At 40.9% G+C, this 15,100-nt stretch overlaps 1 long non-coding RNA gene across 1 annotated transcript; it reads right to left on the reverse strand.

The window, feature by feature from the left end:
* Window positions 1-6,390: 6,390 nt before the first annotated feature.
* On the reverse strand, window positions 6,391-14,940 carry LOC115325295. Its single transcript, XR_003919449.4, has 5 exons — window positions 14,890-14,940; window positions 14,130-14,165; window positions 11,568-11,654; window positions 7,729-7,788; window positions 6,391-6,921 (listed from the first exon to the last, which is right to left on the reverse strand). It is a non-coding gene; the product is annotated as an uncharacterized LOC115325295 (long non-coding RNA).
* Between the last annotated feature and the right edge of the window lie 160 nt (window positions 14,941-15,100).

Consider the following 15,100-nt stretch of genomic DNA (forward strand, 5'->3'; position numbering starts at 1 on the left):
CTTTTTTATTTTTATTTTTTATTCGTGAGGGGACGGTATATTCGTTAAATACGTATTGTAACCAGCCGTTTTAAAACAAAACTACATTGGGAGTCATGTTCCTTTAAAGATATGCTGAACCGAAATCTGGATTCCACAAAACACGGTGGCCAAAGCGTGCAACGGGATGCTACAAACCCAAAACCATCACTCATACAGCGATATCTCAAACAGATGACCCTATTTTCTAAAAGAAGGAAGAGCATTTGTCAGATATGTTGACGTCTTGTTTTTCCGAGAAGGAAAGGGAACGGCCTCGCGTCTTCTCCGCCTCGCCGCCTTGAGGGGGCGAAGCGAAGGGAGGGGGAAACGAGATATCTTGACGTCAGGCGCCTCGTCGGCCTCGTTCAATCTCGACCTCTTTTTCCAAAAATACGGCCGCCCATTCGAGATATCGCCTTACGAGTAGTGCTGTAGGAATTGTAGCGTCCCGTCTACATCTCCTGCATTGTTTTCTGAAATCTAAATTCGGTTCACCATCCCTTTAAGAGCAGCAAGTATTGCAATCCCTGAAATGTATACACTGCTCGCCTAGCGAATGGCAACGCGGAAAAACAGTTTGGCTCAAAAATATGACGTGCGCAAGCCCATTGCGTTTTCGAGACAAACGTTTTCGTTCTTTCTCGTTATTCTCAGTTGCGTGGTTCGTGGATTGCTGTGAATTCAGTGATTGGTTCTTCGCACACACCGTGAAGAATGAATTAAGCCGGCACTTTCGTAGAGAATGGGCGCATGTCCGACAAGCATACTGTGTTATTGGATGCCACCCGTAGTCTATAGTATCATAAAGACGGCCGCTTACCAAATGCTTTGGAGTGTCGGCGGAAAAGATCTGTAAGTGGATGGAAACGTGGTTCACTTTGAGCTTGAACACCGAATATTTTTTTATTGTTGTTTTAGTCCACTAATGTTAAGTTGCCAAGTTTCAATGGGCCGCATCTTAAGAATATTTTTATAACTAGACATATCACAACCCCAAGGCTGCAGGAGGCAAAAACGACACACACGCATGCAGTCTCAACAGAGGTGTTCTTTTGGCTTCCTGCAGTCTCGGCGTTGTCAATATGCACCGGCTCGTTAACGCCCTGACTTTCTGTTCATATCTTTAAAACATCGATAAAAGATCAACAGCTGAAAAAAAGGACAGGAGACATGGTCGGACAATTGATCTCCGGTGCGAAAAAAATAGGAAAGACTATAGGGATCAAAATAAAGAATAAACACTCCTCTCAATTATTTGGCGCTCCTCTTCGAAACCCTGAAATCACTGCAATATGACGGAACAGCCAACACAGACAAATAATACACAAGTTCGTGCATTTAAATACAAATAAGATAGCGCAAATAGGACAAGCATAAGGAAGGTCTTCCTTTCCCTATTTACAGTATTTTCTTTATACTGAAGTTTTATTATATATATGGGCGGGTTCATTTGGATTAAGGCAACGAAAGCAGTTGTATTTTTTTATTTTCCTTCAAATTTTTATATTACGTAGCGCATGTTCTAAGAAGAACAATCTTTTGATTTTAATGTCCTGACACATTTAGTTTCTGATAAACTTTTTTTAAAGAAACGGGGAAGAACGTCAAGGTTTTGACGATTGTCGTGTGTGGCGTTTTTTGGAATCACTGTCAATCTCAAAGTATTCAAAAGAGAGCGTCTATATTTTTTTATTGCGATATATATGCAAGTACGCAAAACTATATTATAACCACTATTTATTATCCGTCGCTGCAATTTTTGTAAAAATCCCCAAACATGCCTCCGCGAACAACTGTGACCTAAACTGCGGATTTTTTTTAGTCGATGATGTTTAGTATCGTTTTTAAAATAATACCACGTGTAGAACCTTTCATTTCCTTCCAAATTAAGCGAAAATTGTGTCTTTATTATGTACGAGTACTGAGAAATAAATTATGAAACAGTGAAGGTTTTCACTTTCTGTTCAATTTCAGCACGCTCTATATATAAAAAAAATATATATTTTTCTCACGTTGCGTTCTCACCACACCCTTCTTTTATCCAGAGTATATTCCGTTAGAGATATATGCACTGGTCTTGAGTTAGCCTCTAATTATGCTAAAAAAGAGCAAATGCAGATGGTGGGTTTATGGGTTATATTGGCGATTCTAGTGTGTGGCGTTTTTTAATCACTCTCAATCTTAAATTATCTAACAGAGAGCGTCTATATCTTTTTATTGTGATATATATGCAAGTAGGTAAAACTAAATTCCAACTACTGTTTATTATTCGTCGCTCTAATCTTTGTGAAAATCCCCAAACATGCCTCCGCGAACAACTGTGACCTAAACTGCGGATTTTGTTTTGAGTCGAATATGTTTAGTATTGCTTTTAAAATAATACCACGGGTAAAACCTTTCATTGCCTTCCACATTATGCAAATTTTGTGTCTTAATTATGCGCGAGTACTGATAAATACATTATGAAAAAGAGGTTTTCCCTTTCTTCAGTTTCAGCAGCTGTATGAAAAGAAACACCTTTGATTTTTTTTACCAGTTGATTGCAAAGTAAAATAAAAACTAAAAAAATAAAGAGTGGCAAAAATAAATAAAAATTATCCTGTTGTGTTATCAACATGAATTCCGCATTAAACATATAAATTTCGCATTTCAAAATTAAGGCTTCAAATAGGAAGTGTATTTTACTCTAATGTTTTAGAATATTATACTTTGACATTTCTAGCATAGTACTGATTATGTAGCGCATAGGGTGCCATGATTGGAGAGGCTTGAGACCTCTCCAATCATGGCACCGTCGGAAATTGTCTGAAAACACGCTTTCGGCAGTTGCGATTTTATAGATTTTTTAGACGTTTGGAATTGCAAACTTGTTAATATACGCCTAACGACATCAATGTATTTTATATGATTATTTATTAAATGTCCCTTAGATTCTTATAATAAAGAATAAAATATACAGCTATAATCCATAAACCCACCATCGGCATTTGCTCTTTTGTAGCATATTTAGAGGCTTAAAACTCAAAAATAGTGGATATACCTATAACAAAATGTATGCTGGCTAAAAGAAAGGAGTAAAAAAAAAACGCAACACGAGAAAAAACACTTTTTTTTTTTTTGATATACAGCGTGCTGCAATTTAACAGAAAGTCAAAACCTTATGTTTCATAATTTATTTCTCAGTACTCGTACATGATAAAGACACAAACTTTGCTTAATTTGGAAGGCAGTGAAAGGTTCTACACGTAGTATTATCTTCAGCGATACTAAACGTAGTCGACTCAAAGCAAAATCCGCAGTTTAGGTCACAGTTGTTCGCGGAGGCATGTTTGGGAATTTTTCCAAAACTTGGATAAACAAATAATAAATAGTAGTTATAATGTCATTTTACCTACTTGCATATATATCACAATAAAAATATAGACGCTCTTTTTTGAATACTTTGAGATTGAGAGTGATTCAAAAACACCACACACGACAATCATCAAAACCTCGTCGTTCTTTCCCGCTTCTTTGGGACGTTTTTTTAGAAACGAAACATGTCAGGACATTAAAATAAAAAAGGATTGTTCTTCTTTGACCATGCACCACGAAATATAAAAATTTAAAGCAAAATAAAAAATACTACTCCACCTCGTTGCCTGAATCCTAATGAAACCACCCATATACATACATGTAATGTTGTGGGCTTGTCACTTGATGGTGTTTTTGCACGGGCTAATGTTCAATGTACTCAGCTCTACAAGAAAGGGCGTAGTTTATAAAACCGATGAAAGCAAACTATAGTACAATAAAAAGATTAAGAAAAAAGAACAGATCAGCGGTGGCGCTGTCAGAGGACTCTGTGTTATGTGATAATCATTGTGTATTCGCACGGCAGACCTTTACCTCCGGAGAAAACCAAGTGCGTCATAGAAGCTGCAAGAAGGAAAGGCATCGAGAAGGAAGAAGTGGTGCAGAAAATCCGGGCGAGCTTTCGAACGACGGAGTCGCATCTATTGGTGACTCCAGCGAATACAACGCCGCGTAGCGGCAACGCCGAGAAGCTCGAGAGGGGGTCGTTTCAACTCTGTCGTCTGTTACCGCTGCTTGGTTCTCGTAGGCAGCATAGAAACAAAGATCGTTTCCAGTAATTATTTTTATGCTTCCGCCATGTCATTCCTACGCGCTGACTAGGTTTCTACCGTCGAAAAATCGCTTTGCTTTCATATGTAACACCGATTTTACGCTGCAGTGCAAGGAATTTATGGTGGTCCGCGTGCTGAACGACGAAGACGACCTCCTTTCGTCCGCCATTTTGCCTCACCAGCGCGCCCCGTATAGTTCGCTGAAGTCGCGATATCCTAAGCTGACAGAGTGATGGGAGCTACGCGTTCACCGAACCAATCGACAACCTTCCTTTCATCTCCCAACCCCGCTCTCTGCACGTAGATGTGGGAAGAAACGTGATCACGTGAGGAAAAAGATAGACCCACGACTGGTCCAACAGGCACCTTCTACCCACCGCATTGTCAGCGTAGGGCTGAACGGAGCTAAGTCCGCGGGTTCTTTCTTTTTCTCAGCGTGTTCGCGACCTTCGATTACGTTCAATCCCCTCCTCGGAGAAAAGCACTGTCGCGTGAATATAAGAAACGCAGGGCGTGGTCAGTCTCGATCATCTTAAAGACCAACACTAATTATGTTGATTAAAGACAGTGACTACCATCATGGTAACGATTAGAAGATAGATTCGACTTCAAAAAGTATTCAAATTGTACCCCACGAAGATGTTATGGAAAACAGAATGAACCAGATGAAAAACAACCCTATACTTATTTGTTTAATTAACCTGGTAACGAATATTCTGTAGCGTAAACTTCCATGATGCACCAGGCGGCTAAAAATTTATTTTTAAAATATTTGGAGCACTTCCCGCGTGAAATGTTCATTCCTCTAAGCGAAACTTAAGATTGTACTCTAACTATAAAATTGGCAATGTCGAATGAAACAAAATATCCTTTGCGTTTTTGTTGTTTTGGTCGGCTGTCTTGTCCGCACTTGTACTATTAAAAAATAATTGTCATTTCTGGGCGACATAGAAAACGTTTCAGTGCATAAGTCTTCTCACAGTAAAAAAAAAAATACTGGCATGTGACTGCAGTCTGTTTGTACTCTTTCACTGGTGATCCCGTAAGCGGATATTTAACGCTGCCGACCGCATCCGAGAATTGTGACAAAATATGGACTCGGTATTGAAATCATGATCGGGGAAATGCTTACCCACTCCAAAAGGGACATCATTATTAGTATCGATCTGTGCGGCGACGATATTGAGTAAAACTGGAAGCAGTGAAGTCCTCAGTGAAGACATGACCTACTTGTAAGAGAGACGTCAAACACCTCGCCTATCGCTCGACGGGCTATAGCTGCTTCTACGCCAGACTGTTGAAAGGCGCGCCGCGAGTTCGGTCGGAGGGAACACGGCAAGTGCGGGCCATTATTTGCTACTACGCAACCGGGAGACTTTCGGCGAAATTAGAAAGACTCCTGAAAAACGTTAAAACTAAAGCAAAACAAAAAATAGTAAAAGCGGAAGAAAATGTGGGCGCGATATTTCTTCACAATTGAGGCGTACTACAACGCGTACTTCCAGGAAGTTAAGAAAGTCAATTGTATACTTCTAGTGGTGTTGACTGAAAAGGAAAGATGGCTTTTCAAGAAAAGTAGGAAAACGAGAGAAATTGGGACTTTCTTAAATGCTTTGTCGAATTTCCGTTAAAATGTAATCTCATAAATATGTTAAACCGTGCTTTATTTAAAACTTAGAAACACTGGACCATATTGTACCACGAGATTCCTGTTTGTCTAAAGGTCTGTCGTATTTTTCCAACAAAACGTTATTTACGGACCGATGGCCCTTCCTTGGGAAAAAACAACAACAAACAAACAACAATAACACTAAGCAAGTAAACTTTTCCGTTTTTTACCGGATAAGAGCTCTTTTGTTCAATTTAGAGCATTCAAATAAAGTACGTGTTTGCTAGCATCTAGATTGATAGAATATTAATTATGGTTATTCTCCTTGAAGCGGTTTCTTTTATTTTTATTTTGTAATAAGTAAACCTTAAAGCACTACACGAGGACTCCCACTATCTATGAGGTAGATAAAATAAATGAGTATTTAATAGATAATCGATGTCCTATTGTCGCTGACAACTTAGGAAACGCAGTGAGGCTCCGAGTATGTTATTACAACTCGGAAAGATCGGATAACGAGACTGGGAATAATAATAATTACGTGCTTATGATACCTTCCTTGAATGTCATAGGTATTTTACTCAGACTGGTGTGACGTGTTTGTGACATAAAACCAGTTTCTTGAACCAAATAACAAAAGCAAAAGTCATTTTTTTATTCCGTTGTCTCGGAGGATTCACATGGACAATCATGAAACTTCATTTAGTATCATTCATTCATTTATTTAATAATTCGTGTATTCGACGCAAGTATATATGACTTACCAAGAAAATATTTCAGTGCTAACGGGATTGAAGTTCACGGTGTTCCCCGCGTATAACATAAAAAAGGTACTTTAATTATCGCCAATGTTCATGCAACGCTACAACTTTTGAAAGGCCCGCGCAGTCACATATATCTTCGGAATAAATAAGCATTGATCCAGAGTTCTCTTTTGCACGAGTATACAACGTGATCATGTTTTGTGGTCGGGGCAGTCCTTCCGTTGTATGTAAGGGCACTTGTAAAGCCTGCGTAGAAAGAGCGTTAACGAGACTGCTTGAAGGAATTATTTGGACCGAAACCTGTGAGGCCTCTATAGTGTGTCTCCATAAATAATCGATACAGCTGGCGTCCCGCCTTCTGTCATGCCTATCCGGAGCGGCCAGTTCCTTGAATGCAGTCCTAAAACAAAACAAAAGAACACGTTGAAATAGTGTTGTAGCTTTGATTATAAAATGTAGGCTCCTGTATTTACTGAAAACTCACGATAAAATCCAAATGTAATTTTTACAAAACCGATGGCAAAATTTATACAAGTATTGTCAATACTTCAACATTCAGAATAGTTTATTATAGGATAGTTTGTTCGCGAGAACCATTACCGAGTTAATTATGATCGATTAAGAGACTATATTATCGAATCGCTACCGTTGCGGCAGCATGCGATCAGGTTTCAAGCAACCAGAGTAAATGCATTCCAAATGTTTAGTGCCGTAATTTCAACGCTCTTTGCCCGCTGATAATTAGTGAAGTAAGCGCTTCATTACTCAGCCGAAATGCTGTACATTAAATGAAGCCAAAATCCCAACTCGTATTTGTAACCGAATTTCACCTTCTAGATACAAATGAAACTCAGCCAACTGAACAAACAGTTTTAAGGATAAAGACACAAACACAGCAATTCAGTACGCACTTTAAAATATAGGCTTTCTATGGAAAACGCGCGAAAAACTGATTGCAAAGGTATCTACATGGATCTTGCAAATAACTAAACTATGATCATATATTTGCCCTAAAAACGTGACCTACTCTTTGATCTATAATGTCGCATTGCCCTATGCCCTTTCCATTTCTTATACCCCTCATTTACGACACGATGATTGGTTCTCTGCTGAAATAAATAGATACCACGATGTTCATTTCGGGCACACGTTCTCTGATCCTGTTAAGTTATTCGTATCTTTGGCCTGAACATTCAAAACAACTTACAGCAAGTTTTTGCAGTTTCTGCTTCAGTCGCTGAGACATCTCTTGATCAAACATGGTATCCTGAAAGTTACATGGCAGCTATTGACATCGCCGAGAACGCCAACAAGAGATAAAATACAGTGTTTTCATTATCAATTTTAACAGAAACAAACATTTCGCTAAGACTAAGACGTTTTAAAAAAAAAAAAACTCCCACTCCCTCGAAGTATAAAATACTATGCGATCTACGAGTTTTTCCGCTCATAATAATCCAAGTGCCAGCTTCTTTAATCTGAGTGTCCCTGAATTTAATCCAAGTTGTCAACAATTCAATCCCAATGCAATTAATTTTAATTCTAGTCACTCCATTTAATCCGTCCATATCTCTGAATTAACTATGACCACTTTGTACTAACTCATATGTTACAACAGTTTTAGAGTTCTAAGTTGCTTGCAAGTCATGAATGACTTTTCACCATACATGCACTTGCGTGACTGGTTTTCTTGTGAATTTTGAGGGATTTCTTACACCGAATACTTAAGCGCCAGACTGAATGATTTTTTTTTGTCGGTTGTAGAATAGTAACAAAATATTTCAAGAGGCTTGACAGTGGAACCGTGCTTAAAAAATTTGTATTTCAATTAGGTGTATGCTTTCAATGGCATGAACATTTTCAACGCAAATCAAGATGCTGATTTTCGATTGCGTGTATTCCACACTCAAATATGTAAGTTACGTGTCCTCGGTTTGAAAGACCGGTACAATGTACTCAAAATGATTGCAGAGGCCGTGCAATCAACGCATTGAATTTTCTGCCTCTGCTATCGGTCTTCCTTTAAGGTGGTAGCTTCAGGCCGCGCAAGGACGGCTGCGCTATGCTCACTGAGGTAAGCTTTCACACCGTACTTAAACTTGGAAAACATCTCTTCAAATGGGTTGAAGAACAAACTGTATGGCGGTGAGTGCTTCAAAAAGTGCGCCTGAGACAAGGCGGCGTCTGCGGTTCGTCGGTGTGCGGAAGCATTATCAACAATAATGACCGCATGCATACTGGCCAGGAGCTGTTGCCATGATCTCCCTCGAAACTTCCCTCAGGAATTCGTTGGAAGTCAACCGGGACACTTTTTCCACACTTATCCGCAAGAGGTTCCCGTTAGCAGACATGGACGCAAGCATGTTGATATTGGGCCTCTGGTACCTGTAGTTCTCACGACGGCGTCCTTCCCCCGTTTTAACCTCCCGAACCTTCGACAACACCAAATATTAATGTTTGTCTCGTCCACGTAATATCGAAGTTGAAGCGGGCCGTCCCCCTGCAGGCACGAAGCGTATTATTTTCTTGCACTTTTTGCGTCATCGCGATTTCGGTCAACGGGCTGCAGAGAAAGTTGCTTTGTTTTGTAACCGTGTCCATCCAAAAGTCTGTTAATTGTAGATAGGCTGATTTGGATACCTGATCCAGTTGCATCAAACTCTTGTTTGAGTTGCTTCAGCGGGTGTTCATCCACCATAGCTGTCAGATCCTGCACAACATCGGAGTCGAATATCTTCTTTGAGCCTCCTCTGGGTTTCGACTCATCTCTGTCAGGCTTCGTAATTGACCGTGCAGTTTTCACGTTAATTCCTAGTGTTTCAGCAAGTTGCTTGATGTTAGTGCCTCGTCGCCAGCAGTCAAGCAGCCCCGCTCAATCTTAATCGGATACTTTTTGGGACTGTCTAGATAGGTTTGGATCGTTCCGAGGCCGACCTCGACACCTTGAACTCGACACCTTGCATTAGACAAACTAGCTCATTGTCAAGAGCGTTCACCAATGCGGGTGACGTGAGTGGAAATCGTCGAACCGCTCCAATCGTTTTTATCTGCCTCAAAGAGTTGAGAATCGGCGCCGTCTGCAACCAAGCGGGAGATCCCAGGTTATCGTCTGCAACTGCGGCACGGCGCAAGCATACCGCGAAGTGTTTGCAGACGATTTAAAGTAGCACAAAAAGCAAGTTAATGAAGCAGCGGCCCGGCTCAAACATACCGCAAAGTCTTCGCAGATGGTCGCCGTGGAATAGCAGACGACGTCCGTTGATGAAACTACAGTGGCTTAAAGCACTGTAATGAAACCATAGGGCAGCGCTTCTTGTGTCGTCTGCAAACACTTCGCGGTATGCTTGCGCCGTGCCGCGGTTGCAGACGATAACCTGGCATCCCCCCATGGGTGCAGACGGCGGCCGATTGTAAATTCACGAGAGAAAGAGTCACGCAACGCGCATCTCCAGTCTGCAAGCAACTTAGACCTCTAAAACGGTTGTAACATAGTGGTCATAGCTAATGCGCAGATATGAACGGATCAAATTGAATGACTCCTCAATTAAAATTAATGGCGTTGGGATTAAATTGTGGACAATTTGGATTAAATTCATTGACGCTTGGATGAAATTGGTGTACAGCTGAATGAAGTTCAGGGACACTCGGATTAAAAACGCTGGCACTTGGATTATTATAAGCGGGAAAACTTGTAGTTTATTATAGCCTTTCGCGAAAGGAAACATTTCTTACTCCTGTCGAAATAAAACTTGTTTGCAGCTATGAGCATTGGTTTACAACCGTCGACCGTCTAGTAAAGGTCACTGTCACCAATGTAAGCAGTGCCGCCTGATATTCAGTCATTTTCAGTTTGATCTACGCACATAATGTCGTCAAATGCAGCACGTCAAATATATACTATCTACTTCAATTATAATTGAAGTAAATAGTACATTTGACGTGCTCCGCCTCCACTAAATAATATTATGCTTATATTTAACATTATCAGCCAAAACACATTCAAATTCAGTCTTATGTAAATGCCAGTACAGGCACCTTATACAGTTTGCCCCCCCCCCCCCCCCTCCCCAAACTATTTACTAATCTTGAACAAAACCACATATTGATCGTGCATCGCATTACAGAAAAAAAGAAAGAAAAAAACATCAATACGCTTTTAGCAACCAGAAAGTGCGGCTCAATTTCAGAGGCGGCCTTCATAGCCTTCTAACAGGTCACGCAATTCTACGACCACGCCAATATTACATGAAGCAATTACTCTTTCAAGACGGCCACAAGACCTGCTATTGCGAAACAAAATCCTTCAGAAACTGACTCCTCTCAAGCAGTACTTGAATGCCTGAGTATTCACGCCTCCAAAACGCCTAAACGTAGCCAATACCAGTCTCCGTTTTTGCTGTATAAGTACCTCCATGTTGCTGGCGGACGTTGCACTGAAAAACTAAACCGATGATTTGGTCAGTACGGCCAAAGGTTCGAATGTGTAGTGACGTGCCGTCGCTGAGAATGGAAGTTTACGGATGCACTGTCTTGGCGTGAAAGCGAACCATGAAATCACGCTCGGCTTGAGAGCGAGTTAATATTCAACGAAATTCCCTATCAAGACCCTTTTCAAAAGTACTCGTCATCTGGCGGCTGCAGCGCCAATTATCCCAGTTCGCCATTGTTCGAGCACGCACTCCGAGCATGTGGACTGGACACGAGTACCTCGTCAGCGTTCGGCGTGAACTCGGTTCAACTCTTATTGGACACGAATGTGACGTCAGGGTTTGGCAAAGACCCGGATCCAAACGCACGCTTTGTGCCCAAGAAATGGCGATCCGAGAAAGGCTGCTTTATGGAGTTCCCAAAAGTGTCTATTCAATGTTTAATTAGAGCGTAGCAATAAGGGGCGTTTTTTTTTTTTTTTTTTCTTGGGCGACGTCTAACTTGAACAATCTTCGGAATTACATGGCAGTCTGTGCTCACGCGTCTTTTAAATTAGGTGCCACTCCGATTTGGCATCCGCTTAATATGCAAATGAAGTCCGCTTAATATGCAACTTACGATGGTGCTGAAAAATTTCTGCAGCACGTATTGGTCCTGCTGTCGGTCACTTTCCGGACGATTTCTGTCGTTGCGTGTTTGACCCTGCTGAAGAAAGGCACGACACTCTGTGCATGCTCACGGCTATTGTGTTGAAGGTTAAAAAACACCCGCCTGGAAGTGTTATTTCGTAAGTTTGCAGCATATTTGCGAAATTGCTGTTCACAATTTCTCGTGCTTGCAAACGTAAATTGTGCATTGACTAATAGAATCTGCTCAAATGTAGCGCTAGCGGTTGACACCAGATGTCATCGGAACTAACCACTATCTTATTCAAAAATCGAAAGCAATTTTTTTTAAGTCCGGAAAACGGCAGTTTGCGGAACCGACGAATACATGAAGATAAATGACATCTGCTTCCGGGAACGGGCCTAAATTTTCTAATTGAAGATTTCCAGAAATCGCTTGGGCATACCCACACTTGTGCAACGTTAGCTCTGTTGCTTTGCCCCATCTGCTACATGTAAAGTCGTTTTATGTTTTTTTTTTCTTTTTTTCAACAAAATATCTCCACGGAAATTTATATACATTTTTTACTGCCTTTTTATACGCATGCTCAACACAAATGTTGAACCCGATTGAAATCTCCACTCTTTTATAGACCGGGTCATTAAAGTGCCCGGTCTATATACTAGATTTTAACGTTCAAGGAACCTGCAGCTTGTATTTTTTAAAATGCTGTTTATCTTGACTTAAGTGAGAGAAAATGTGCCATTTTCTCTCTAAATACTGCGATTTTGCTTCCGCGTAATCGCAAAGGAAAAAACGAATCTTTTCCCGATCTGCAACCACGTGTGGCGGTCATCGGAACTACGGTGTGACGTCATTCGGAGTTTTCGCGGCGCCAGCTATGGGAAGTCACGAGAACAATTTCCTCTCCGTCGCCATCCTCCCCACCTTCCAGTGCGTCCCGCCTTTTGTCTCGATCGTTCGCCGCGACTTTCAACGATGCTATGCGACCGCAGTGCTCTATTGTAGCCTCATCAGACCTGGAATCGCAGAGGATGGGCTAAGGGCCCCGAAGACAGAAGAGAGAAAAAAAAAAATGTTTTTTCTACTCTTCATTCTATCGCTGACATAAAACCTTTCCCGCAATTAACTAAAACAAACGTTGCACCGGTCCTTTAATGAAATGCAAACGGCTGAGCCCACGACTTTCAATACATGCTGCGCCACCTGGGGGGCCCCTGGAAACTTATAAAAATTCACAGTAGAGCTCCCGTCTCTACTGCGCACCGAAAAGATGAGGGTTTTTGTTTGTTTATTCATACTGCTAACCTCTTTCGAGGTCGTAGCAGGAGTGGAAAACACATAGATACAAATATTTCACGGTGCACTCATTTACACAAAACGTTGCAAAAATCAGAATAGGTGGCTGCATTAAGGACATCGGGTGGCAGGTTGTTCCAGTCGATTACTGTTCTAGGAAAGGAGGAATATTTAAATGGATCATTTTTATAATTATATTGTTTAAGTGTCTTCTGATGGGAATATCTGGATACTCTAGGGCAAAAAAATTTCAATGTACTGATTCTTGTCTCTTGCCAGCTCATTGCTAACAATTAAATAAAGCAATTTCAGACGATTTTGTTTCCTTCTTTCCTGTAACGTTTGGAGTCCTGCTCTAGCACACAAGTTTGTGGAGGACACATAAGAAGAATACATACTAAAAACAAATCGCACTGCAAGTCTCTGAACCCTTTCTAAATTAACTATGTTACAAGTCGTGTGCGGGTCCCAGACACTGCTAGCGTACTCTAGAATTGGCCTAATAAACGTTTTATATAACAACAACTTAGTATCACTTGACCCATGTTTAAAATTCCTGCGAAAAAATCCAAGTTTATTTATCGCCCTTGCGATCATTTGGCCAATATGCATATTCCAACTCAAGTCAGACGTTATAGTGACACAGAGGTACTTATAAGAGGACACTCTAGGTAGATTTTCACTGCCGACTGCATAGTCAAAGTAAATAGCATTCTTTTTTTGAGTGACGGACATGCACACAGTTTTAGTAAGATTAAGTGATATTTGCCAATCTTTGCACCACATATGATTTTTTTCTAAAGAAGAACGTAGTATTTCATAGTCAGTGGAACTATAATTTCATGAAAAAGAATACAATCGTCTGCAAACAGTCGCAACTTGGCAGGGACTCCGGTCTGAATATCATTAATGAATATTAAAAACAATAATGGCCCTAGCACTGACCCCTGTGGGACACCCGAAGAGACATGAACAAATGAAGAGCGTGCGGTGTTCAACTGCACATATTGTCGCCCACAATATGTGCAGTTGTCGCCCACAATATGTGCAGGTGTTGTGAACGGCGCGCGATCCCTCAGATAATTTAGTCCATCACTCACTTTCCTTCAATATTAAGTTAGATGCCTTAATGAGGCTAAAACTCTGTACAAATCGGATACAAAATCCGGTTACTGGACAGGGTCATGAAATATTATAACACATTTTAGCTGCTATAGTTATAAGTCATGCACAAAAAAGAGAATGAATGCCTACCTGGTCTGCCATTACACTTGATTCTACTTTCTGAATCTGGAACAGAAAATTGTAAACCATTATTACATGAATAAAAAAAAGCCCCGAGAGCCAACCATTACATGTATGAATATGTCTTAAACCAGAAGTGCCTCCTATGATAATCATCTTGCTTCCGACGTTCCACGTATTGGGACTGAGAAAATCCAAGGAAGAAGCACTTTACGGGCGTCATATCATCGTACGCTCATGACCCGTCTCCTCTGAACGTATGAAACCCCCCACTCATACCGCAGCAGATGACCCTTCTTTACAAAACAAATACACGGTACACAAAACTAGGGTGGCCGTGATGCGAATCGTTCGGACTATCATAAAGTACAACCGAACATTGCCTTATCAGCCCCATGTTAAACGCGTCTGATTTACGGGCGACAATAACCGGAGAAATAGTGAGTATACGTGGGCCAGCTGATAGGGGTATCTAACATATTAGGCGCAAGAATTGCAAAAAGGACAAAAGCAAAAACCCGAGTGGTTTTATGCGTGCGTGCGTGCGTGCGTGCGTGCGTGCGTGCGTGCGTGCGTGCGTGTATGTTTATTTTCCTTGGCATTTGGTGTTTTAGTCGAAAGCTCAATACGATTTTTTTTCTTAATATACTCGTTTATTGATGGTCGTCCCCCCCCCCCCCTTTTTTTTCGAAAGGTCTTCAATCTACAAAAAAAACGTGTTTACTGCTACGTCCATACCGAGCAAAAATTGTTTATAATGTGAACTTACCGCAGCGATCTCCTCATTGGAAAACTCTTGTTGAGCCGTGCATTCATCTCCTGAAATACGGAAACATCAAGTTAGAGTTATATTATAGATGTGCTCTGCGATGCAGTCTCCTTGGCCCTACGAACTTCGCGAATCAAAAAGGATTAATCCAAGAATTGTTTACGCTGATATTCCTTGTTCTAAAGGACAAATAAACGGTCGAGCGAACAAT

Source organism: Ixodes scapularis, unplaced genomic scaffold, assembly GCF_016920785.2.
Source record: "Ixodes scapularis isolate PalLabHiFi unplaced genomic scaffold, ASM1692078v2 PGA_scaffold1__304_contigs__length_218370807, whole genome shotgun sequence".
NCBI lineage: Eukaryota > Metazoa > Arthropoda > Arachnida > Ixodida > Ixodidae > Ixodes > Ixodes scapularis.